At 41.7% G+C, this 25,844-nt stretch overlaps 1 protein-coding gene across 3 annotated transcripts in view; it reads left to right on the top strand.

Annotated features, from left to right (window-relative positions):
* Positions 1 to 770: 770 nt before the first annotated feature.
* The window catches only part of LOC117206021 (receptor-type guanylate cyclase Gyc76C-like), a 100,540-nt gene continuing 75,466 nt past the window's right edge, over positions 771 to 25,844 (top strand). Inside the window, exons 1-24 of one of the 3 annotated variants that reach the window (XR_004487328.1) lie at positions 771 to 980; positions 1,329 to 1,423; positions 9,854 to 10,057; positions 10,426 to 10,623; positions 13,765 to 13,887; positions 14,206 to 14,401; positions 14,895 to 14,972; positions 15,267 to 15,511; positions 16,231 to 16,376; positions 17,496 to 17,634; positions 17,724 to 17,814; positions 18,675 to 18,880; positions 19,222 to 19,404; positions 20,208 to 20,312; positions 20,399 to 20,470; positions 20,827 to 20,992; positions 21,246 to 21,453; positions 21,559 to 21,693; positions 22,075 to 22,187; positions 22,274 to 22,425; positions 22,596 to 22,694; positions 22,754 to 22,898; positions 22,979 to 23,077; positions 23,646 to 24,748. The gene's annotated coding sequence lies outside the window, so the exon portion shown is untranslated. Of the gene's footprint in view, positions 981 to 1,071; positions 1,424 to 9,853; positions 10,058 to 10,425; positions 10,624 to 13,764; positions 13,888 to 14,205; positions 14,402 to 14,894; positions 14,973 to 15,266; positions 15,512 to 16,230; positions 16,377 to 17,495; positions 17,635 to 17,723; positions 17,815 to 18,674; positions 18,881 to 19,221; positions 19,405 to 20,207; positions 20,313 to 20,398; positions 20,471 to 20,826; positions 20,993 to 21,245; positions 21,454 to 21,558; positions 21,694 to 22,074; positions 22,188 to 22,273; positions 22,426 to 22,595; positions 22,695 to 22,753; positions 22,899 to 22,978; positions 23,078 to 23,645; positions 24,749 to 25,844 lie in introns of those variants that run through there. The other 2 variants (XR_004487329.1, XM_033444976.1) reach the window with 2 other exon arrangements.

Below are 25,844 nucleotides of genomic sequence, written 5' to 3' on the forward strand. Positions count from 1 at the left end.
CTACCATCGGATAAGGCATGGTTTTATTTGCGGTTGACAAAATTCTGGTGCTACGGTGTCATCCACGAGGCTTCGAGGATCGGGGAAATTTTCGGAGAAGCGAGCTCTCGCGGATCGTCGCGACGGAACATGAATTTTTATTTCCATCCGGTTGGTAGCTCGCTCCCAGAAAATCGGCACGAATGGAACGTCTTAAATCTTCATCTCCTTTCGGGCGCGTTAGAATTCTCGACTTTGCGTTGTGCAATGGGCCAAGAGAATTTAATTTAATTTTCAGTTGCAAACGTTGTTTGTCGCGTATGTTCGAGTTACAACTACCAGAGTTGTTAGAACGAATAACTGCGGATAGGTCAGATTTTTAAAAGCTTTTGATTAAAGTTTGTATCTCTCGTTGCGTTACACGTTTTTCTCTATGCTTTTTGTTTCGATTACTTCTAAAAAGTTCTAACCTTGAATATTAACTATAACTATAAACAGTATCCAAATATGTCAATGCCGGGTCGATGTCCTAACGACGAGATCGCGAGGGAATGGATATCGAACGTAACGCGAAAGATCCTTAAAAAGACGACGATTGCCGGCAATCGAAAGGAACAGTCCAGTCGGTCGAGTTCCGCGCGCCTCCCCCTTTTTCGAATCGTTTTCGCGGCTAGTGCTCATGCGCCTGGGCAACATATCACCGCGTCGAAGTAGCGTCGGGGACTGTGAATGGGACGACGACGCCGACGGCGACGACGCTCGACGTACGAGCTACGAGGGAAAGAGGACGAGCAGAGAGAAGTCAGTCTGGCCGCGCGCGCCTACGATCACTGTCGACCGCCGGTCTCACGTCGTTCTCTTCGTACCGGCGGGACGGTCGTTTTAATTTAAATTCTCTACCGTCTTCGACAAATATAGTTCTCGATCGTTCCGTCGAGTGTCTTTTTCCATCACGATTTCATCGCGCGTTACATCATTCCTTGCGCTGTTTCTTATCTTTGGTAATTTAGAAAAATCATTCTCTACTTTCCTAACTTCTGGTTTTTTTCCTCCTGTCTGTTTGTTTGTTATTCTTCCCATGAAGCTTCTTCAATGGGATATAGCGAACGAATCTGTGAAATAGATAGGAAAATAGCCGTAACCGGTGCTTTTTATTTCTTTGATACACCGTAACGATTACGGGCTGCGTTCTTGCACGCTGTCTCACGTGGACCACGCGACAGTCACGAATTTAAATTACGGAGATTCTAGTTCGCCATCGCTTGGAATGCTTTAATTATCTTCCACGGTGTCGGTATCGCGATCGACGTGGTGCCACTGGTGTCCATTGCGCGCTCTTTCTTTTCCAGGAATGCAATTTCGCGTGTCCGTACGACTTCTGGTGTTCCGCTGAGAATCGTCTGTCTCTGACAAAGTATAATTACACGGGAATACGACGACACAGGTAAGCGTGATAATTCATTGAGAAAGAAGAAGATTATAACGAAGATTTTAATGAAACATTTCGATCAATGTAAAATAAGCTAACAGGCGTATCGTTCGATTTTCTTCGTAGCAAAGTGTTTCTTTTTCTTTCGCTCGAAAGTCATAACCGTAATATATGAGCTAATACAACGTGCGCAGATACAATTTTTCATCAACGCGCTACTATCTTCGCATAATATTGAAATACATACGTGTCTGTGAATTGACGTCCGTTTCTACTGCAACTCCTTGAAATTGCCTCTGTTTTTCTAACGCGTGACAAATCGCAACACCCACTCGAACAATACGCTAATAGAACATGTACTCGGAAAATGGTTAATCCACGTACTTTAATCTGCATTGGATACTAAAACGCACGCGTTCGTCTATAAAGAACGCGTTCGTTTCTATCAGTATACGCATTGTTACAAAATCTGTCTCCACGATTTTTAATTCACGCATTTCTATCTCTATCAAATATTAGCATACACGTGTCTGCGTACGAACGTTCGTTTGCATTGCGACTCCCTAAAATTCCATGTCGAGCTTCTACGTACCGTTTGAAGTAGGCCAAAAAACAACGCGCACAAACACGATACCAGAGACAGGTTAGAGAAAATAGAGAGGCAAGGTCCGCGATGTTCGGAGGAGCGTAGGCTGGCGAAAAAAGAAGAATAGAAAAGAAGGCGATTGGAATGGGACGGTGGTAGGTGATCGAAAGGGGGGAAAGGTGATCGGGACAACGTGGAAAGGACTCTAGCCAGTTCTGAATGACTGGCGGCGGGCAAGTGTTGCCACGTGCCGACGAAAACTTGGCCCGATAAATCATGAATAGGGTCTCGTGAGTGTGTAGCCAATCTTGTTTCTGACGGGGCGGTCGAAATTTCGAAAATCGAACGTCGACAACCGCGAACGATTGAACCTTTTAACGCGAACGGTGTCAGAAGTCGGAGGAAACCACTTACCGTCACCTGCGTCCCTTTCCGCCGACTCGTTCGAAAGTGTATTAACCAACTTCGACGTGCAGATATTTACGAGGATGTAAGCGTTCCGAGAAACCGAGGCGCTTAGCCGGAGCCGGTGCGAAGCGGTGCTCTCAAAGTAAAGGCTCTACCTGCTTTGATTCCGCAACGTTTTCGCTCTTTAATTGAGATACTTTCGTCTTTATCGTTAATGAGCGAAATTCTTTCGATCCGTCCGAATGATATCGAATTTTCGGACACATCGAATTTTAATGGAAATTACATACCGTGATACTCGCTTTAATTTGCTTTCATTGGATATATCGAGAAATACGTTCGTGATGTTTTCTTATTATTCGTTTGCCGAGATCCCGTGCCGATACGCGGGCTAAATGTGAAATTGTGCTGTGAAACGTTTGTCCTATGTATCGAACGCGCAAAGAAATTCGTGACTAGCTAGAACGATCGCATTGCCGTGCGATAGGTCTGTTACGAGTAGGCACGCTAGAAACAAGTTTCGATAGGAACAAATTCTGGAATTTATGCGATACGCGGAATTTAGGATTTATGAATATACAATAGAAACGAGTTTCAACGCGAAGAAGTTACGATGGCAATTTGAAAATCGTCGTTTAAGTGCAACAGCGCAAGAGTAGATATTACATATCATATCTCTGACAGAGTAATAAATTGTTTTAGAATTGAAACGAGGAAACATCTAACAAAGAGAAGTCGAGCGTTAAATCCACGGTATCCGCGTGGGTGCTTGGCAATACCGCGCGTAAACATAGGACAGAAATCGGAGAAGTTTCAGTCTAGTTACCGGCGATACCTCGTTCTCGTCTCTGATCGGTCGGTTCATCGTCGAAACGAGGAGAAGGTAAACGAAAGGACGACAACGAGTCAACGACCAACGCAGGAAGACAAATAGCGCGAGATAAAAAATTTCGCGTACAGAGGAATACACTCAGCCAAGGTGATGAAAAGAGATTGCAGTTTTTTGAAAGTTGCGAGCAGCGGGCGTGAAGAAGTTCGGAAAATACACGAGGTGGCACTCGGCGTGACCTTTCGACGCGGAATAGAAACAAACAGCGTTTCGGTGATTTGCCCTAGCCTGTCTACGAAAATAAACGGAAGGTCCAATAACACGAAAATAGAGCGTGTATCTCGCGTATCGGCGACCGCTATTTCGATTTGCACACAATCGAGCAACGCCTTCGCTGTTTGCTCTAGATCTCGCCATCACGGCCGATCTTACTGCGGCAGGATTTATTGTTGTCTGGCAGCAAGGATGGTCTCGCGACACTCGTCAAAGCTATCTTTAACTCGTCGATGACACTTGTAACTCACGGTATGATTAATGTAGTCTCATAAATTATTCGTCAGACGGTTGTCGAGTTTATCCAACGATTATGCGCGCGTCGATCATCCGCCATTCCTACTTGACGAGCTCGTCTAATTAGAAAATGATCGTCGAACAGTGAACGAATAGAAATTGAATCGGGCAGCTCGAGACTCGTGGCTTCGTATAACCCGTTGACGCAACCGAATCGAGGCGTGCCTAAAATTCTCTATGTAACACCATGTGACACAGATACCGAGATCACCTTTTTCGAAAGTCGGCCCCCATGATCGCATCGAGTCACTTTCTGCCGGTCTGTAGTCGAGATTCCCCGTCGCAAATCATTCTTCGTGATTACTTTTACCTTCGAATCGAACGCGATCAACCGCCGAGTCGTATTTCTCGACGCTTGGTTTCTATTTCTTGCGCTGCTCCGGTAATTCGAAGAAATTAATTCGGAGAATTCAAGGATACACCGTTTGCAAATTGGCGGAGAAAGGACGCGGCTGCTCTCGTATTTTGCGGGTTATGAGACCGTTCTTTTGTCATTCGTAGTTGTATGAAACCACGGCCAACCGTGGGTCATGCGAGTCCCTATCCAATAGCATTCGCAGAAGCTGGGCTGCTTGTTCTCGTAAAAAATTGTTATAAAAAAGGAGCCGACAAAAGAGAGTGTCCTATCCCGCTCGATGGACTTTATCAGATTCCATCGAGTTGCAGCATGACAAGGTCCCTGACACGCAACATGCTCCGCGAACCTTACGATTTAACCTTCGTCGTATATTTTTTTCCTTTTCTTCTTTCTACGATCCCTCTATCCCGTATCGTTTATTTCTTTTGATCGGACCATACCTTTCGAGGTTGATAATGACGAGATTTAATCGATCAATGCGTTCGCTACTGCGTTAAATAATTTCCATTCCACACGGAAATCGCACGATATCCGTTTTAACGCGTTCACTGGCATCGCTGACTCGTTAAATTTCTTTTTACCAAATCTCTTAGAATCATTAAAATAGGATAAATCTCACGAAGTAAAAAATCACCGACGTAATATTTCGCGCGATATTTCATTAAAAATGAAATGTCATCGCGTAGGTACGTTGCAATCTTTTGCAACAGCCGGAGCAAAATATGTATTTGTTACGCGTTAAATCTCAATATTGATCTAGTCAACGAAACGACGACGCGCGTCGCCGTCATAAACGCGCGAACGAACGTTTACAGTTTGCGTATACACACCCAGAGCGTTACTCCAGATTTCGCGGGGCTTTTCCTTATGCACGGTTCACCGTGTAACGTTCGCTTTCGAGAAACTTCTAAATATAGTCAGCAGTATGAACAAACGTGTTCCACATATGTAATAGCTTAAGCGGACACACGCGTGTAGACGCGTAGAAGGCACATTGGCGCGAGACCATGGCGAATTGTAACGTGCTCGAAGAATACCCGAGGCGCTCGATACCGCGACTCCTCAAGGAAATAGTAATAAAAACGTGCTACAACCAGGTACATTTACTTTCTCTCGCCGACCTTCGTCAGCTGGCGAGTCGGCCGCGGATTTCGAAAACGCCTTTCCTCTAACTTTTCACCGGCGATCGCGAATGAAAACGAATGCCAAATGTGAAAACGGTGACTCTTCCTGTTGGCTTTGACGAAGGAAAATGACGATGGTCTCGAGGCTGAAAATTTGTTACGGAGTCGCAGGAAATTTGGATCGTTCGAACCGTCCAGAGCTGAACAATTTCGAACGATTTGTTCTAAAAGAAAAATTAAGAAACGAGAACGAAGATCGAAGAACAATGGTGCGAATTTGTAAAGTCGATCGGAGAATCCGAAAATTCTTAAAAAGAAAGTATCGCGGTTTCTTTCGATTAAAAAATTATTTATGTAGAACAGGGGACTCCTTCACCCTGCCGAAAATTTATGTTTCCTGCGACTTTCACGACACTTTTAGCATCGATAATGAGGTTTTGATATCTTTATTATCTGTAAATCTTCTCAACATCGAATTTATGTGATTTCGAATTACGTTATACGTGACATCGAGTTTACTTTAATGTGGTTGGTGATTGAAGATAGGACGGAATTTAACGCGCGATATTTTCGTCAAATTTAAACTTCAAAGAAACGAAATTTCATATGCACCAACCTAATATAAGAACTGGCTACTAAGTATTTTTTTCAGTCACATGGATTTTTATACACGGCATAGCCCGTATATGTTTTTATTGAATATCGTCCTTATTCTTGCGCGGTATTTCGCTCACGAATCACAAAGTTTCTCATACTCGTTCGATCCGTACGTTATCGTTCCTCGAAGTTTATCGAAAACGACGGAAGTTGCCGCTGTTTCCGGAAAATTTGCCTATTATCCGCTGTTCGAACAGAGACGATGAAAAAGAAACGGAACGGAAGGAATATAATTCTGACGATATTGCACGGCACGTACGTTACGACTCGCGATCTTCCGCGATAAAGCACGCGTTAGGTGGAATATTTATTTAGCACGGCGCGAGATAAGGGCGGGAAATTTATCCGGGACAAGCGGAAATACGCGCGGTGAATACCACATTACGAAGTTCCCGTACAGGTTTCCATGTCCGTCGCTTCGAACCAGCACCTGTCGCTTGTTAAAACGACCTCTATCATTTCGCGCAATTGCATTCGAAAGAACAATCGTCCACCAAAATTCCTTGATCTCGCCTCTAAAAATCTACCATTTCTTGCATTATATTTTCACGTGTTCCATACATTTTACGAATGAAATATTCCAAGAAAAAAAAAAAAAAGAAGCGGTCTAAAGAGGAAGCGAGGGAAACAGAGTTAAAAAATAAAATAACAGAGGAGAAGAAGTAGAGGGCGGAAAAATATTTTGAAAGAAAGAAGCTTCTTTCCACACCCTCGTTCGATAGGCTTGAAACGCGTTAAAAGGAACGATTAACCTGTTGCCGGTGGAGTAAAACGCGAGCTTCGTTAAGAATGTGTTAAAGATCCGGCTCTTAGCGTTGGCTGTGAAGCTCGCCACCATGAGCGTAACTATATCGACGATTGTTCACGACGCCATAAATCTGTTTCTGCGGCCTTTTAATATCGCGTCTGTTTACGACCTCCATCTCGATACGGCTCTCACGATTTCTTTCGCGCGGTGAGAGAAAGAGAACATGTGTATTTAAACGCTATTATGAAAACAGGGAAAGGACGAAAAAGAATAAGAAAACGAAGAGGAAGAGAAGAAAAAAGAAAAGGGAGTGAAATAAAGCGAAGAGGAAAAATAAAAAGTACAAGCATTCACCGAGTAAAAGAAGGCGCAAAAGTCAGCCAGCTACGCAAGATTCACGCCAGTCTCTCACGACACAAGCGTAACGTATAGGCACGCTCGATACGTCTTCTACCTCGAATTTAATGCCCGTCGTTTGTTCCAGCCACCAAGGGAATATAATGAAGAGATTACGATTCGTCGCAACAGCAGATTCGATTTCGCCTTGGCGATAGTTGCAACCGGGCGATAATTCTTTACTAATTAAGGACACGTAACGTTGGAGCATCGCGACGCATAAATGAACGTGGGTAGCGGTAAACGAGTACCGAGATATTCTTAGTAAGACGTCATGTATCCGACTTAATTGAGCCACGTGCCTTGCAACGCGTCAAACGGAAATTTGTACGAATCAGTTTCAAAGTTAATTAGAGTCTCGGTGGTAAGTAAACGTTCCGTCAATGTAACACGATGGAAGATTTGCGGCTCGTGTTTCGTCGTTTCGCGTCGCCGCGAATAGGGTCGCTGGTTGGAAATTTCACACCGTTGAATCTACCATTTCGTAAATTATTCGAACCGAAACAATCGGAGTAAATTTAATAAAACTAGCCTGTGAATTCAATGGAACGATATCGCGTGATTAATTGATTCTCGCTTATCATGCAGATGAAACGAAATATAAAATATCGAATGAAAAACGGTAGTCAAAGTCGATTTCGCGGCCCGATTGCTTTTAAACTGACTAAAAAAAAAAAAAAAAGAAAAAATCACGAACAATACAACCAGACTGGGAGATAAATCTCTCGATAAGAGAACGAAGTCTTCATAGCCAGAGTCCAAACGAGATACCCTGTCAAGATTTTTATCTGTTTAATTGTCGGCAGCCATTAAAAGGTATATTCGACCGATGGAAACGCTTAACCGATTTATTCCTTGCCACGTACGAAATTATCGATCCGACTGTGACAGTCCACCCGCTGAAAATTAATTTCTTAGCCGCCCCCGTTTTCGCGTGCGCTTAATAACCCCGCACACCTCGTTAATTACCATTGGGGCAGCTGAAAGTTACGGCGCATTTATCACCATGTCGAAGTCGAACCCGAAGGAGAAAGAGTACAACGCCATCGATTTTCGTTCGCAATTTCTTGCAGGGTGAAACAAGATTATTCGAGCGAAGCTAATCAATTTGCCGAATTCGGTTATGAACGATTTTTAAGCGATCTACGTTCGAAAACAAGCTGTTGACTCGTTATTAATGGCGTGGTAAGCTGCGAAACATCGACAACTCGATAGCTTTTTTACGTTTCCTCGATCGATGTTAATATTCTCAATTTGTAACTATCGTAATCCAGTAGCTCGTCTACACTATTTTATTTCTATAGGCTATTTCGCTGTCTATTTCCAGGTTGGAGATTAAATCCCAAGACGTTGAAGCTCGGATAACTCAAATAATCCTACGTTGGTGTATTTTGTTTCTCGAGTGTTTCAACTTGAAATTTCGTCGAAAGTTTTCTGGTCGAACGGCATGAGGATTAATAGGAAATCCGTGTGTGGCTGACGTGCACAAGTCGCGTTCTAATTTTGTTACCATTCTCTTAGTCGCGTTTCAATGTCCATCGTGGACGTAGGAATTGCGTCGATGAACATCGGTCCTCGCTTCGATCTATTATGAGTGCTCTATTTTAATAACGCGTCAAAAACCGACGAGGTCGTTGGACAGAATTTTAAATGTGTTCGCAAGTTGCAGTTACGTAAGACAGTAGATTGTCGGTACTTAGAAGAAGACGAAAGGATTTCGCGATCGTACGTCGCGACGATACGACAGTGTAGAAAAAGAAAGGAATGACAGCGATGCGTTGAGTCACCGCCATTGATTAACAACGTCGGCTTTGCCGCCATCTGAATCACAAGCGAGGCATCGTTTTCCTGTTCGTGAGAACGTCGATTCAGCTTCCATTACATTTGAAGATCACAGGAGAAATTAATTTTATTAATTTTCTAATTTTATGCTTAAAAAATAGCGTTTTAACGTTAGCGTTTTATATATATATACGGCGAATAGTATTTTTTATTCTCCTATAAGAAATAGGAAATACTCCGCAGTTTTCATTTGTGAAATATTCGTACAAAGAACGGCTTGATGCGTTTCGATCGTCGAACAAAGGAAATGTAAGAAAATTGGGCGAGCGAGGGAACATCGTAAGGGCGTGCTCGATGCTGCAATATCGGAAAGGCGAAGTCAAATTCGATTTGAAACCTTCGTACGTGGATGAAACGCGGTTCGATCGATCACGAGAAACGTATCTCTTTTGTAAGGTGTCGAGGTCCACCGCTCGGTAACACAATAGTTTAGGCGGAAGAAGGACATTGGTAGCAGGTAGTTAGCGGTGAACGAAAAGCGAAATAGTAGGAAGAGGAAGTGTGGCACACCGTTGGAGATCGATGGTGTTTATTGCAACCCCGTCGAGCTTACTGGATTCATCCATTACCTTCTCTATATCTTTCGCCGGCGAGCTTGTGCTTTTATCGGATACCACTTGCAAACAGAAGCTCGATGCAGTCGATCGCTTGTAGTGCATGTACGAAAGATTCGCTTCCGTTAAGTGCAAACGGTACACTTTAAAGGCAGAGCTTTTTGATTATTGCGTACAACATCCTTTAAAGAGAAAAAAAAAGACATGAAAATTGAATAGAACGAAAATTATGATAAATTAAATTCGAAACGAGCTGTAATTTTGTCTTTATATATTTTATACAAAGACATAAAGAAGATTGCAGGATGGAAATTATAACGAGTCAGGTTAGTACAAGACTGTAATGACAAATAAATGAAATCAATTTGCAAAGGTTCGGCAACTGGGCATGCTACTGGCAAACGTGGAGAGGGCTTGTCTGTTACTAACGGCGATCCACATTTTACTCGATAAGGGCGCCTACGCCGAGACATTCACCCTCGGGTACATCACCGGTTCGAAAAGACGTCCAGGCGACTTGGAGTATCAGCGTCCTGGTTACCGGATATCCGGCGCCATATCGCTCGCCGTGGAGGAGGTAACCGAACCGCATATTTTTCCTCGAATGCTTCGAGACTGACCACAATTAGCACGGAAGTACCTAATTAACAACGATACAACTTTGGAATCCCTCTGTTCCACTTATCGCAACATATTCTTGGTAAAATCCAGACAAATCTCTCTTCTCGAGAAAAAAGTTTCGTCGCGAACGCCTGAATGCCTTATCGAGAAAATTAGCTTGGAATAATCTTCTCGTTTTTAGCTGGAAGGAAATTCTGAGATAGCTAGCGCGAAAGTAGAATTCACTTTGAACGACACGGAGAAGTAGAGCCGCGAGGATGGGATTGAATTTAATTAATTCCACGAGAAGAATGTAGGATATATATATATTGCTTGGGTTGGTAGGTGAACGCAGGTGAGCTCGGTCGACGCGGACACAAGCTCGACTTCCTGGTCGCGGAAACTTATGGCGAAGAGGAGACCAGCATCCTGATGACCGCCGATCTCTGGACGAAGAATATCAGCGTTTACATAGGACCTCAGGAAACTTGCATCCACGAGGGCAGAATGGCGGCGGCGTTCAACCTTCCAATGATATCTTACGTAAGTAGCTTTTTCTTTCTTTCTTAGCCTTGACAAAGAATTCCGGTGCGTGTATGCGCGTGTCTATCTCGCGAATCTGTGTGTTCGTGAGTCAACTGAAACGATTCCACTTTGTTCTCTATTAACCCTTCGGCGATGTAATCTGACGATGAAGAATTCAATAACGAACTATTTAATTTCTGATTAAATAGTTCTATTTACTTTACTAATTGAATAAAAAATAGTTATTCCTTTCGTCGATAAAATTTCTCGTATTATTTCTAACAAATGGAAAAAGTAGGATAGAATTTCGTAACGAAATATTAGTTCGCGTTTGATTAAATGAACTCTACCGACTGAATCTACTTATACGAAAGAGAAGCCCTGTTATAAGAGAAACTATAGAGAATCAACCTCTTTCTTCGATATGCTTATCGTCCGCAAAACTGGTAACGCGACGAATTAAAAGCTGGAGAAAGAGGGGAAACGAATATGGAAACGTTGAAGAATGCTCTCGCTCGCGTGCTCTTTAGTACGAAATGCTTTCTCGGTTGCGTAACGACGAATGTATCGCCACGAAAAGTTCGTAGTACGAATGCAGTCGAACAGAAATCTAGGAAAAGCTTCCCTCGACACGAGGCTCCTCTTCTTTTAACGGAACGCGTGCCCTAAGCTTTAGGAGCACTTTGGTCGAGTAGCAAGTTTGCTGTGTGCATGCTTTCAGCTCGATGCTACTTTTATCGCGGTTTCTTCGTATATCGACAAGATCAAGTACCACTGAGAGTCTTGGACACTCCTAACGTCTTTCCTTTCCATTAAACCTTTCTGGTTCGTTCGGATCTCTTATATTTCTCGCAATATCGTAAGTTACTCGCGTGGAAAGATACAATCGTAAGGACCGCAGCACGCGACCGAAAACAAACGTTGCACGGCTTGTAATACCGAAAGTACGGTTGGACGTTGATTAATCTTCTAATTTGGCCCCAAGTAGTAGCCCAACTAAATCGAGAACTAACTAAAAAAATTGTATCTACCGTGCGATATGATTTCTATGCCGGGTAAAAGCAGTATGCCGATTAATCAAGATCTATTATCTGGTTAATCGAAACTCCACCGTATATGTTTCGACTGTAGCTTATCGAACGTTGCGTTCCATTTAAATCGAGAACCGTGACCCTATGTAATGGCACGAACGGTCTCCGAAGTGTTTCGTTCGATCGTTTTTTCGTTTGTATCGACGTGATCTGGCGGTGCAATGCGCGGTTTAAGCTTCCAGCAGCTGGCGGGCCGACCGAGGAAATAAATTATTCGTCGACCACCGAGGAATACGAATGTGCGAAGCTGAGATTACGACACGTTTAACCCATTCAGCGCCACGGAATGGTCAGCTCGGTTCTTTTATCTATCTCTATATTTCGCCAGTTGCTTCTGCCGGGGTTCCAGGCTCGTTAGCCCCAAACATTTTGCACGATATTCGAATTTAATCGACTTGTTTGACGTTTCGTACGAGGTAAGCGATGAACGATACGTGGAAGAATTACGAATCGTACGAGATACAGTAATGGTTGCTTAAATCGCAGTAAATCAAGAGTTCGCATTGTTATTCTTGTGGAAGGGTAGTGATTTTATTCCAGAAATATTCTCCAGCCTCTTGACGATAAAAAAGGATAGGTTTCGAAGAAGAAAACGAGAAGCATATAACGCTATATAATACTATTCTTGTTTATTCTGGACGTATACTGTCTTTGGCAAAATGTTTAGGTTACGCTGACAAAATACGATATATAATATACGAATATCGTACTAGAAGTTTCACATTCGAAATGTCATCGTACCGATCCATTTATGCGAATTCATGCTTCTATGAATAAAGTAAATAGAGATTTGTCTCACTCTCTAAATATCACGCGACGAGAAATTTATATTAGAAATGTCATATATATTTTTGTATATTACGGGTTTGTATATTTTGCGTACTATGACTAATGGGTTTTATAGCCAAGCTGCGATTGGAGAAATGAAGTTTTGCAGAAAAGGAAAACAGAGGATGGAAGATAGAGACGATAAAGCGCGCCAAGGGGAAGAAAGATGAAACTATTTCTGGCGGCGATTCGTTAAATTCTTTTTAGTCTCGCGACTGTCCTGGCAGGGCGAGGAAATCGAGAAAAGAAACCATTCGTCTTCCCTGCAAATTATCCAGATCATTGAATACTTACTTTCCTCCTCGAGGCTGCGACGCGGTGTCGAAAAATATACGAACGCTGTTTCACGAATCGTTTAACGCGAGCTACTGCCTTCGATTGAACTCGCGCGAAATTAATCGACCCGACGATAAAAATGCGTTTAATAATTCGCCCCATTGTCGAACGAAAGAAACTAATCGACTTTATCTATCCCGATCAATTTTACATTTTTAACGTACATTAACGTTCATAAGTATATGAACATTTTTGTCAATTTGTAATAACGTTAAGTATAATTATCGAATAATGGTGAATTACTAACTAGAGGCAACATTTACTACCTTTTTATGGGATCTGAAGGAATATAAATTTTAATTTCCTATTAAACGAAATAGAAATATTATATTTTACTATCCCATTTATAAATGTTATCGTTTGTCAAGGTTCGAAAATTGGCGAGTTGTCGTGAGTGTCAGTTCTAGCTTTTAAATGTTTGAAGAAAGTTTTATTAAGAATAGAAATAATTACACGTAACTATAGCGATTATAAAGAACAAAATATCCAACTACCTTTGAACAGTGCTGTATTTGTCGTACGTTTTCAGCTGGATCGGATCTCGCGATCCTTATCGTTATTATCAAATTTAATATCCTATTGCATTAATTAATCCAGTTCAGGTATCAAACGAGACAACCGTGAATCATCGTACGTATACGATTTCGTTCGCTCTGTTGTTCGATTTTCCGCTGGTCCGTTATATTGCGAGTCCAGCTGACACACTAATCACTCGCATTACGTGTCCCTCGCTTTCCAACCTAGTAATAGACCAACCTAGAAACTCAATGCAGATTCGAAACTGGCTTGCCGCACGTGGAACTAGCCACGCAATTTATCTTTCCGCGTGGTTCCGTTTGAAATATTAGACGATATTAGGTGTATCACGACGATTACGTTCATCAATTTGCAAACTTTGTTTCAGTTTTGTACTCATCGCGAATCGTCCGACAAAAAGGAATTCCCCACGTTCGCGAGAACCAGACCACCCGATACGCAAATCTCCAAGTCCGTCGTTTCCGTGCTGATGGCATTTAACTGGACGAAAGTAAGTAGAATAAGCCGCGACGCAAGGAGTCGTCAGACCGATCCGTAAATTTTAACAGATTTCATTTTAGAGTCTATACTCGATTCTATAGGTTTGCTTCCAAGTTACCATAGGTTATGATTTTTCTTTTTTCCTTTTTTCAATTCGTCCGAATATCGAGCAAAGTTTGGAATCGTCGCTACGCGTTTCACAAAACATAAGAATTTCGAAGAATATTGGCTTGGAATTCCTATGTCTTGAAATACTGTTGCTAGTAACGTGGAACGCTCGAAAATTATAAATTGGCAACATCCCTGTAGCTTCGTTTGTAACGTTTAGGTGACGTTCATGTACATGAACTCGACCCTGTTCGAATTTAACAAGATGTCAACGATCGCGGAGACGATTCTATCGTCGTTCGACTCTGCAGGTGTGACAGTGAACTTTCTTCGTTGTTGGGAAGAACCATATCACGTCACGCATATGACTAATCCGTTCCACAAACACGTCAGTGAAACATATCGGGAAACGCGAAGTGAGTATAAAACGATTTAGTAATTCGTAAGAGAAGAAAGGACGTAAAAATGGTGTTGCCTATCCAAGTTCGACAAAACCTGCTTTTTTACTTTGCGACGATCGTCGTAACGGTGAAATGATTTTTAACGTTCCCTTTTTTTTTCAAATCACAAACGGCGTACCGTCTAAAATATAGTACCCGCAGTTTGATTTTTCATCGAGTTTGTGTAAGAGCACATTTGGAACACGAACGGTAGCCCGCATGTTACGATTGCAGAAATTTCGCGCGGTGAATAGATACGGCGCGTAAATTGCCTGATAACTCGATATACATTTAATTTTCTGTTAAAAATAGTCGTAAATTGACCTGCATTGGCTATTAAAAGCAGCTATGGAGAAAGTTGATTACTCGAAGGCAAAAAGTAATTCTTGAATCATTAAAATTTCAAGTAAAGGAAGGAAAATAATCCATGAAATTCGATCGTTGAGACAGTACGACGCTTTTGTTCCAGTTTACGTGATTCTAGGGAATTACTATGAACACATGGGACTGCTGATGGCTCTGGACGAAAGGAAGCTCTTGGAAAAAGGTATAAATCCGCTGTAACATAATCAGGTACATATACTAGAGAGCAGTGTCATTAGATCGTAGTCTAATATTCGTCTTCGAAGCTTTACTAAAACCATCCTGCTTGATCATCTCAAAAATACAATTATTCTTATTTGTCGCGCAGGCGATTCAGACCTTCGAGGAAAAAGAATTCATACGTTTTTCTTTTCTATCCGTATTTTCCACGCGAGTCATTCTAACGATCCTGTATAGATTTCTCATTAAATGCTCGTCCGCGGAGAAAAAAAGCATATCGCGTGAATTCGTGCCGCAGGCGAGTACTGGGTGGTCGGTGTCGATATCGAGCAATACGACGAGAAACGACCGGACAAGTACTTCCGTGGTTTATGGCAGAAGAAGACCAACTCGTCGATCCTGAAAGCGTATCGCAGCTACTTCAGCGTGGTAGCTAGCGCTCCAATTTACTCGAAGAATTTTACACGAATGGTGAATCAGTACAGGCAAAAGCATCCATTTTATTTCACCAATCCACTGGCGAACATGGGTGGAATTATTCAGGTGACTATCATAATCACATACCTCGAGAAATTGTCATTTCGATAATGGAAACGCCTCGACGTTACTAATTGTGGATATTTGTGGAGATTCGAATTTTTACGGACGCAACTAACCAAATAAAACTGAGATAATAGAAAGTTTCGTTCTCCGAGGATTGCAAGGAACATTATACTTTCGATATTTTATATATTTGTTGCATATCGTGCGTGTTCTCCGCGATGTTTTATTAGGTTGTCCGAAAAGTATCTTTCTTTCGTAAACTTGTTTTTTACAACAGTGCACCTTCGTACAAACGTGAAACCAAGTGAGTGAAATGTCGCGGTGTTTATCCGAACAGAACAAAATGGATGGTACGTAATTCGACAAAACAATATAAAATAAAAAACGTCGTGCGTCTATTTTCGGACAACCTAATATGTTGAAATTTCCATAAAGACATAAAGACCCACGATCTATTATTCGACGTCGAACACTATGAAATCCATGACGTCGATTATTTAGTTTCTATGTCCGAAGATATCACATTCCTATCTTTCTTCTTGAAACATATGAAATTCTGCCTCATCTTTCTCGTATTATAATTTTCATAACGCAATAAGCCACGGATAAAAATAATTCCCATCGATCCATGACATTTATACAATTTCTTCGCCATTCGACGCAAATGGAAAAGCATCTTCCACTCTTAAACGTAATCGTTTGTTTGTGTTATAAGGCAGATCGTGCCAGAAACGGCGTATCTGTACGACGCGGTGCATCTGTACGAAAGATCGCTGCTAAAAGCTCTGGACGAGAATCGAGACCCTCGAAACGGCCGTGAAATGGTGGCGACTCTTTACGGCGTTCACTATCGAAGCGCCATGGGGTACGTACAAGAAAAAGAGAAAAGACGAGGTGGATCAGGAATCGGCTGTTTATCGCGCCGGTTTACGATATGTAAATCAGTTTCGTGGCGGGACGATCTCGCGGCGCGAAAAGTACGCCGAAAATGGCCGACTCGTACTTGGACGATGTATCTTCGACGAAGTGATTACCGTTTGCATATCGTAATCGGGTGGGCGAAGATGAAAACGAGGCAATTCGTCGTTCTTTGCATGTTTCGACGAAAACCTAGCCGTTTAACGATCAAAGAAATAATTATGCAGATTCTGCGACTTTTGAGGATAAAACTAGAGATTAGAACGACGTTTATCTTGTTTCTAGATGACGTAAAGTAATTTATTTGTTATGCAGAAATACGAATGCGTCGATAAACATAGCCGTAAATAGCGCCCATAAGAAATATTTTACGACGATTCTACGATATTCTCGTGAACGCTACTTGTAACAAAGTTACCAATTGTTTTCGAAACTTACAGAAATATTTTACGATCCTTCCTAGTAAAAACGTTCTATCGATTTTCTACTAAAATTTTGATCGTTGCGCGTTCTATAAAATTTAATCGAGTTCGATAAAGTTGGAAAGTTAGAGCAGCTGTTATTTGTAACGGCGATTTATCCGACAGATCGTGGTGATATTAATCGTGGAATTCGAGAAGGGGATACGAGATCACCTGAATCACCGTGGAAATATTTACGTCTGTGCGTAAGACGGTTTAAAGTACACGAGGCAAATAAAGCAGAGACGGCGGTTATTAGGATGACGCAAGCGTCTAGAATGATAATTGACACTACGAAATAATTAAGGCTTTCACGCGGCTATCCTTGCTCTCGGATTCTCGTAATTTTCCTCCTCTCTTAAAATAATCGATGCTCGTATCTCCGCTATCCAATATCGTGGAATAATTGCTTGCATAATATTTCGTTATACCGTTTGACGAGTAACGAACTGCAAAATTAATAACGAGCGAAAGAGAAACGACGGTATAAAAATTGACGGGAAATAACGCTTCACGGGTTTCTTTGCGCAATTTACGAGGACTTTTAGCGCGCGTAAAGCGCGCGTTACGACGCCTGCCTGTTGCATGATATATCGTCTGTACAGATACATGGTCTACATGGACGAAAACGGAGACGCTGAAGGCAATTACACTCTGATTGCTCTGGACAATCGACCGACAAAGGGACACGGTTTATACCCTATAGCTTACTTTGTGGGAAAAGAGAACGGCACGAATCTGCCAGTAAGACGTTAACTGATTTTTTAACCATGCCTTTTTCTTACCGGCCACGTTCCATTGGTTTCGTTTATCGATTCACGTTTCACTTACAGAAACTTCGATTGACAAGGGATATTTCGTGGATCGGTGACGGGCCGCCCATCGCCGAGCCTCATTGCGGTTACCACGGTGAAAAATGCACTTGTACGTATACGACCATCTTTTTTATCGTTTCTGGTTTCGTCAACGGTAGCGATAAATCAATTTTTCGTGACATTTGATCGAGAAAAAAGAGGGAAATAAAGTGAAAGCAAAGAGGTAACGAACAACGTGTTCGGTTTCAAGCGGTAAGACATAATGTTTCCCTTCGATAATCGAAACTTTTGAGCTCGTGAAAATGCGATCAGGCTAGAGGGTCTTGGTTCTCCTTCGAATTACCATTCGTCAGCTTTCTCCGGTACCTTTAAGGCCGATCGTTCGAAAATACATCATAAAGTTCGCCGGTCCGATCTTCAAATTTACATATGTAAATCTGTCCGAGAGGGAAGAAGGAGGGGGAGGGCAGCTTTTGCCCTTCCTACCCGCCGATATCTTTTTCGTTTCCTTTAATTGAGATCGAATACATATCTCGACCACGTAACTGCGATTACGGATTATGCAACGAAACACAGTCGGCACGGTCGTGACCGATTTAAACGCTGCTGAACACGAGACGTTGAACGAGGGAGTACAATTAAAAAAGAATCGAATGGAGCGAGCATCTCTGACCCGAATATTCGAAACGATCGAATCGATGGTTCGTTTATTTAAAAAAGAATCAATAATAATAATGAAAAGGAAGCCACGGATAAGATCGCCGTAGACCAGAATATCGTGACTATAGACTAGAATATCGTGGACACTATAAAACTATAGAACTGTAGAAACGTGGAACCGTAGAGCTATGTATAGAACTATAAATTGCAGAACTTTGAAAGTACAGAGATATTGCATAGAACAATCGGTTACGATAACAATGGAAAAATATCTGGAACAGATTGGCCACTTACGATCAAATCGTTTAGCTCACACGGGAGAAATCATGGGCGGTATAGCCGGCGGATTTCTGTTGATTATCATGGCGGTGCTACTGGTGCTATACAGAAACTGGAAGTACGAGCAGGAACTGGATTCCCTACTCTGGAAGGTGAACTACAAAGACATTCAGATCAAAGAGAAGAAAGACGAGTCGTCGGGAGCCAATGAGGCGCCTACCAAATGCAATTCCAAGGTAAATGCCTGGCTTCGTTCTCTGTGTCGTCTTATACCAATTCTCTGTTATTCCCGTCATTTCCCTCGATCCAATTGATCCTGGGACTTTCGAAGCTCCACGTTATTCCGCTATCAAATCCCGCATAATACTCTTGCGCTTCTTATACAATGAGACCGACTGTGAGATCTTAGCAATCTGCTTATTCTATTATAAATTAAAAATTACATACGTGGTAAGATTAGATAACTATAATACCTTACAATGTAGTAAAGTTTCTGTTTTTTTTTTTTTTTTTTAATAAACGTTTAAACAATACCTAGCAACGTCTTTTTAACGAGAGAAATAATTTTCCCGAATAGACAACGACGCAGCCTATTGTGAGAACCAGCCAAGTTTCTCTCAGCTCGAACCCAGATGCTGATTTTCGTTACTCGATGATTTACACGCAAATTGGTGTTTATAAGGGGCGGATATTCGCCGTAAAGAAAGTTCGGAAGAAATCGATCGAAATTACACGGGAGATGAAGAAAGAGCTGAAAGTGGTAAGTATAGGACGAGCTCGAATGGATCGCTTAAATCGCGTTTACATTAGCCAACTATTGGTCGGCTGACTGGGTCGATCGACATCCAGCGTATACGTAACATCAATCAAACTCTGTCTTTATATCGAACGGTTTCTGATCGTTCGATAAGAAATTGTCCGTTCGTCTGTTATCGAGCCCTCGTGCGATAATTTAGCAACCAACAGTAACAACGATTGGTAAATCGACAAATTATAAGTTGTAGATCGCGTATAAGTTTATCGTTTCTTAGTTACAATTTATAAAATTAATTTGCAAAATTCTCCTTGTTTCATTACCGATTACATCAGGTTGTCCCAAAAGTGTCTTTAAAACCTAATCTGTCAAATGTCTTAATAGAACAAAATGGATCAGACGTGACTCAATAAAATAATATAAAACAAAATATGTTGTGCATCTATTGCTTTCTTGTAAAGCGAAAGAAACTTTTCGGACAACCTAATATTGGAAACTTGTAATTCGTAAACTTTAGCTAACAATGTTAGTTTATTAGGCGGATGAGGACCTTCTCGAATAACTGAGCTAATATTGTTAGAGCTGCGGTAGAAGCTTGTGGTTTTAACTATAGTTCGTGTCAATACTGGAAAATTAGTCTCGCGTGCACGAATCTATAATGCCAGATATATATCTTAAATATATTCAATTAGATCATAAACAGGATACATACTACGATTCAGTCGACCAAAAGTTATTTAACCTGTGGCCTCGAGAACATCGAAACCCAATATGCCGATCCATGTACAAATTAATGATCGTTTCTCTAGATGCGAGACTTGCGACACGATAATTTGAACGCTTTCATCGGAGCCTGTACCGATCCACCGAACATATGTATCGTCGTGGAGTATTGTGCTCGTGGCAGTCTCAAGGTAATTACTTGGACAGTTTATAATTAAGTAGACGAAACGTTCGCAATTCCTCGGTATAATTTTCTCGTCTTTTTTTTTTCTCACAGGATATCTTGGAGAACGAGGACATGAAGCTGGATAATATGTTCATGGCGTCCTTAGTCGGAGATATAATCAGGGTACGTATCGTTCGAGAATCGACAAACTCTTTTGTCCAAAAAGGATCAACGAGAAAGGAAATTTTGTCGCGAGAAACCTTCGAATAACGTTTTGTGTTACGACGGTTCGCACAGAGAAGTAGTCGAGACAGTGGAATATAATTTTTCATATCGAAATCCCAATCGATCGTTGAAACTTTCCCTATCCTCGCGAAAACCCGTTGAAACTTCGTACTCGTACGATGTTATCGAGAGTTTCGGGTTATATCTTCTGAGAATTTCGCGTATTCAACCAGACGAGTGCAATTGATCCCAGAATCGTCGCCTTTGATAGAATTCACCGTCCACAAGTTTGCTACTGCTTGTACGCTTTCCAGGGGATGATCTATCTGCACGAGTCCGTCATAAAATTTCACGGTTCGCTGAGTACGTCGAACTGCTTGGTGGATTCTCGATGGGTTGTAAAGCTGGCGGACTTTGGATTGCACGAATTCAAGAAGGACGCCGAGTGTGAGCCGTGTGACGTCATGAAGAAGTATCACGGTAATTCATCGAACAGATAATTTATGAATTTTTTGAAAAAAGACGCGATGTATCTATGACTAGTCATAGGACAAACATATATCTACGGTAACATGGACAAATTTTCGAAAAGATTGACTTCAACTAGAACTATGTAAAACTTCTGCAATTTGCTCAATGAATTTTATGTCGTGGGTCTTTCTTTACAAAGTTCTTTCATTTATGAATCGCATTTGTCTTGGATAACGATACAATTAAAGTTCAAATTCCACAGGTTTGCTATATCGAGCACCCGAACTATTACGATCGACGAAAAGCCAAGAGCCAGTCGTGCGAGATTATCAAAGAGGAGACGTTTATTCTTTCGCTATAGTGTTGTACGAACTTCAAGGGAGACACGGCCCTTTCGGAATCACGGAATTAACCCCTTCGGAGATATTGAAGAAAGTAATCGCGAGAGAACCGGATACAGAACCGTTCAGGTATTATCGTTATAGTCGCGGTCTGTCGACGGCAGAAGATACTTAAATTTTATGTGCTTTTGTTTTCACCCTGTCAGCTACTCTGTTTTCCTTGAATTATCTCAGACCACCGTTGAACCAGTTGGAGAACTGTTTCCATTTCGTGCGCGCTTGTCTGATGGAGTGCTGGGCCGAGGATCCTGAGACTCGACCAGACTTCAAGATCGTTAGAAACAAACTGAGACCTTTGAGAAAGGGCATGTAAGTTTGAATATCTTAACCCTTATTTTATAGCGATAAAGCGAAGAGTCGATTCTACGTGATAATTACATTTACTTAAGTGACTTGAGAATATAAATTCTCTGAAATTTAAATTCGCCGATATCCTTGTTAAATCGCTGAAAGATCCTAGAAATATAAGTATTTGAAGTTAATATCGATAAGCGAGGATTAATAAGCGTAAATTAGAAAGCAACAAAGGCGAAATATCTGCACGAGTGAGAATATACCCAGCGTTTGCCATTTTAATTTCACTTGATAAAATAAATTTATTTTTATTTAATTCCGATTGTTAAAATAAAGCAAGATAAATAAATGAAAGAGAGTAAAAGTTGGAATAACTTAAAGATATGCTTTTCTCAGGAAGCCAAACATATTTGACAACATGATGGCCATGATGGAGAAATACGCGAATAATCTGGAAGCGCTGGTCGACGAACGAACGGACCAATTAACGGAGGAGAAGAAAAAGACAGGTTGCTCGACGTTCCATAAAATGCCACTCAATTAAAACGCTATCACGTTTCCTTCAAATTATATTACACGAAATTTTATCTTTCAGACGCGTTGCTGTACGAAATGCTACCGCGTTACGTGGCAGAGCAATTGAAACGGGGACACAAAGTTGAAGCTGAAAGCTTCGATAGCGTTACAATTTACTTCAGCGACATTGTCGGCTTCACCGCCATGTCTGCCGAAAGCACACCATTGCAGGTAATTTCTACCGGAATATTTCGAAATTTACGAACTACTTGCATTTTTGTATCGTATGATATCGATATTAAAATAATTATACCGGTACTGAGGAACATTTGCAACGTTAAATATCAATATCAACGTAAATATTAGCATATCAATTTCAAACGAATTTATTTCACTCGCAGGTGGTAGATTTTCTGAACGATTTGTACACCTGTTTCGATTCGACGATAGAAAATTACGACGTCTACAAAGTGGAAACTATCGGTGATGCTTACATGGTGGTAAGTAAACAAAGTATCTAAACGTGATACAGGATCCTGAATTATACTCCTTTCGACAGGTAAGCGGTTTACCAATTCGAAACGGTATTCAACACGCAGGAGAAATAGCTAGTATGTCCTTGTGCCTCCTAGAAGCCGTAAAACAATTTACAATTCGACACAGGCCGCTGGATAAGCTGCAACTACGAATTGGCATACATTCCGGTTAGTTCAGTGAGAAAACATCGATGTACGATTTTAGATCGTGCCAAATACAACTAATTTCTCTTTTATTTCTCACCTAGGTCCCGTGTGCGCCGGTGTGGTCGGCCTAAAAATGCCACGTTATTGTCTATTTGGTGATACCGTGAACACTGCTAGCCGCATGGAATCCACTGGATCTGGTAAGTAATTATTAATTTGCATCAAGAGAGAAAGAAAGAAGGTCGTAGCTTTGGATATAATTTCCTGATGCGTCTGCTCGATATTAGGACTTCGAAATGATTCTTCCATTTTACATATTCCCTACTGTTACGTCGATCGCATTCTTATGAAAAAAGAAATACAACTTCGAGGTTTGCAGTGAATATGTTATATTAATGTAGGATCTTTATTACGTTTATTTACAATAAATGGATCAAACAGATGTTAATTAAACAGGAAACGAGGGTTGTTTAACGTGAACTAATCACAATTATTAACAAATCACAATATTATAATTAAGGCAACTAGATATTAGATAGACAGTTAATTCGTTTTCGTCCCTTGGCGAGCCCTTGCTTTTTGTCTTAGCCTCGTGTCTTTTGTCTTAGCCCCACCACGCACATGACCCGCAACCGCTTGTTTATAATTCGCCCGACACCCTTACATTAGTATCTCGTGAATTTTCTGTGATATATGTAAACTTTGACGCTTCACATTGCTAAATATTGGTATCATTGCATCACACGTTCGATATCCTCTGCTTTTCAGCTTTAAAAATCCACTGCAGCAGAGAAACGAAGGAACTTCTGGACCAAGTTGGAGGTTTCAAAATAGTAGAAAGAGGGTTGGTCTCCATGAAGGGCAAGGGCGAGCGTTTAACCTACTGGCTGATCGGCGAAGACCCGATCCTGCGAGAAGAACGAAGCAGGGAACGGGAGAATCGAAGAAACGGTTACGCCAGAAACAATTCCAACCCTCTGATACCACGAAGCTCTCTTAAAAACAAATCTCTCGTAAGATCAACCTTCATGAGGTGCTCGAGCGAATCACCGAAACGATTACGCTTTGCCAGCTCGGATCAACTGAACCAGAAGTGTTCTGGAGCGAACAGTCAGCTAGAGTCTATCGTCGACAACAGTCCGTGCAAGCCGAAAAGGTCTTGCTCGACGAGGCCTTCGTGCGTGGATAACTGGAGATCCTCCAGCAACTCGTGTCCGTGCGTGGAGAAATTGTGCGAACAAGAAACGCAAATCGACGTGAAAGATCTAACGCGGCATCGATCTGACGCGAACAATTCGCCGCTACGATCGAACTGGACGATCGGTAACGAGCCTTATTTCCCGCGTGCAGGGGTCAAGAACTTTCGGCTTGGGCCGGTCGGGATCGCGCAGACAACCTGCAGATCCGCGCCCAGCAGCCCGAGGCACAGTACTCTGATCTTAAATTGTCAGAAACGAGCGGCGCAGTCGAACGAGGAGATAGACGGATGGGACGCTACCACGCCACTGATTTATTATCCGGGAGGACGATTGGATTAAGGAGCTGCCTGCCTAGCCACGAGTGCAGCTCCTATCTCGAGTCGGTTTGGAGCGCGCGATGTCAACGCAACATCGAGGTGATTTAGTCGTCGAGGATCGAATCAGTGCTCGATTATATGTATATCGAAGTTTTGATTGTTCGTGTTGAGAGACGGGAGCGATGAAAGATCGAAGAGTTAAGGTGAAGAGTTCAAGTGAGAGTAAAGTTTGATTGGTGCGATTAATTTAATGGGGAACCATGGTTGTTTTCGATGAATGAAAGTCGTCGTGCGAAGCTCGAATGGCTGAACAGCGCGATGCTTCGATAATTGCGGAAACTCGAAGGATAAGGAGGTAGGAATTGATTGGAATTTTCTTCGATTTATCATAGTATTCGATAACTAGGCCAAGTTCTGGTTCTAACGATTCGACAATCACGTTCCGTTGTTATTAATCGATAATTTTAACCTAACGATTACACACAGACTGCAATTGGTCGATTAACGAGTTCACTCGTCGAGCGACCATTCGTTTTCCAATATGATTTCCCCCTGGCTCGCAGTACACGATGTACCAAAGCACACCGTACGTACAAACGAGATACCCAACAGATGTATTTATACATTATTTATAGCATACGTAACTCGTGCACGGAAATCAACGCGCCATAACGGTATATTCCACGCATTAGCTTAGACAATCAAGAAGGCTCGTGCTTTTTATTCTATATAAGTGTCCTCTAGTCAATTTATTTTAATTTTACGCACCGTTCAGTTCTTACGACGCGACCAATCGAATATTCATGCGGCGTTTGCAATAAAAAAAAAAAAAAACGTTTCTACACGAAGTTATCCACGAGACAGTGGAAATTCGATGAAATCGTACGATAACAACGCGAGCTATGTTCTTTACTGCCGGCACGTAGTACTTAAGACGATTATTTATGGAGTAATATATACATACATAATATATATACATATATATCATAAACGACCGAAGAGACTCGCTGCTTCAAGTTCTTTCGATAATGCGTATCGTGTAATTAAGGAATCGATCTATCGTAAGCACGGTACGAACAACATGTGTAAGTTTATTATTCTTCTTGAAATAAAGAAATCATGAATAAATCGTTTGTCTGACGATAGTACTTAGATTGTTGTCAAAGCCGAAGTACACGAATTTCCTTATAAACACAATGGATATCGAGCAAACACACAGTGATTCGAGATAATTTCGCGGTATTGACTGAGATCTGGTTGTTGCACGTAAGTGCAATGGCATGAAGCGTGTACGAGCTAGCGGGCGCACGAGCACGATGCGTGATGAAACGGCGCCGATAACGCACCAAGATCCATTAAATTATTAGCATCGAAGAAATTAATTGAAGGCAAAACGGTGATTGCACGCGTTCTCTTGCATCTGCTGCTGTTTTATCTGCCGCTGCGCGGCT

This window comes from Bombus bifarius, unplaced genomic scaffold (assembly GCF_011952205.1).
Source record: "Bombus bifarius isolate JDL3187 unplaced genomic scaffold, Bbif_JDL3187 scf7180000007996, whole genome shotgun sequence".
Classification (NCBI taxonomy): Eukaryota; Metazoa; Arthropoda; class Insecta; order Hymenoptera; family Apidae; genus Bombus; species Bombus bifarius.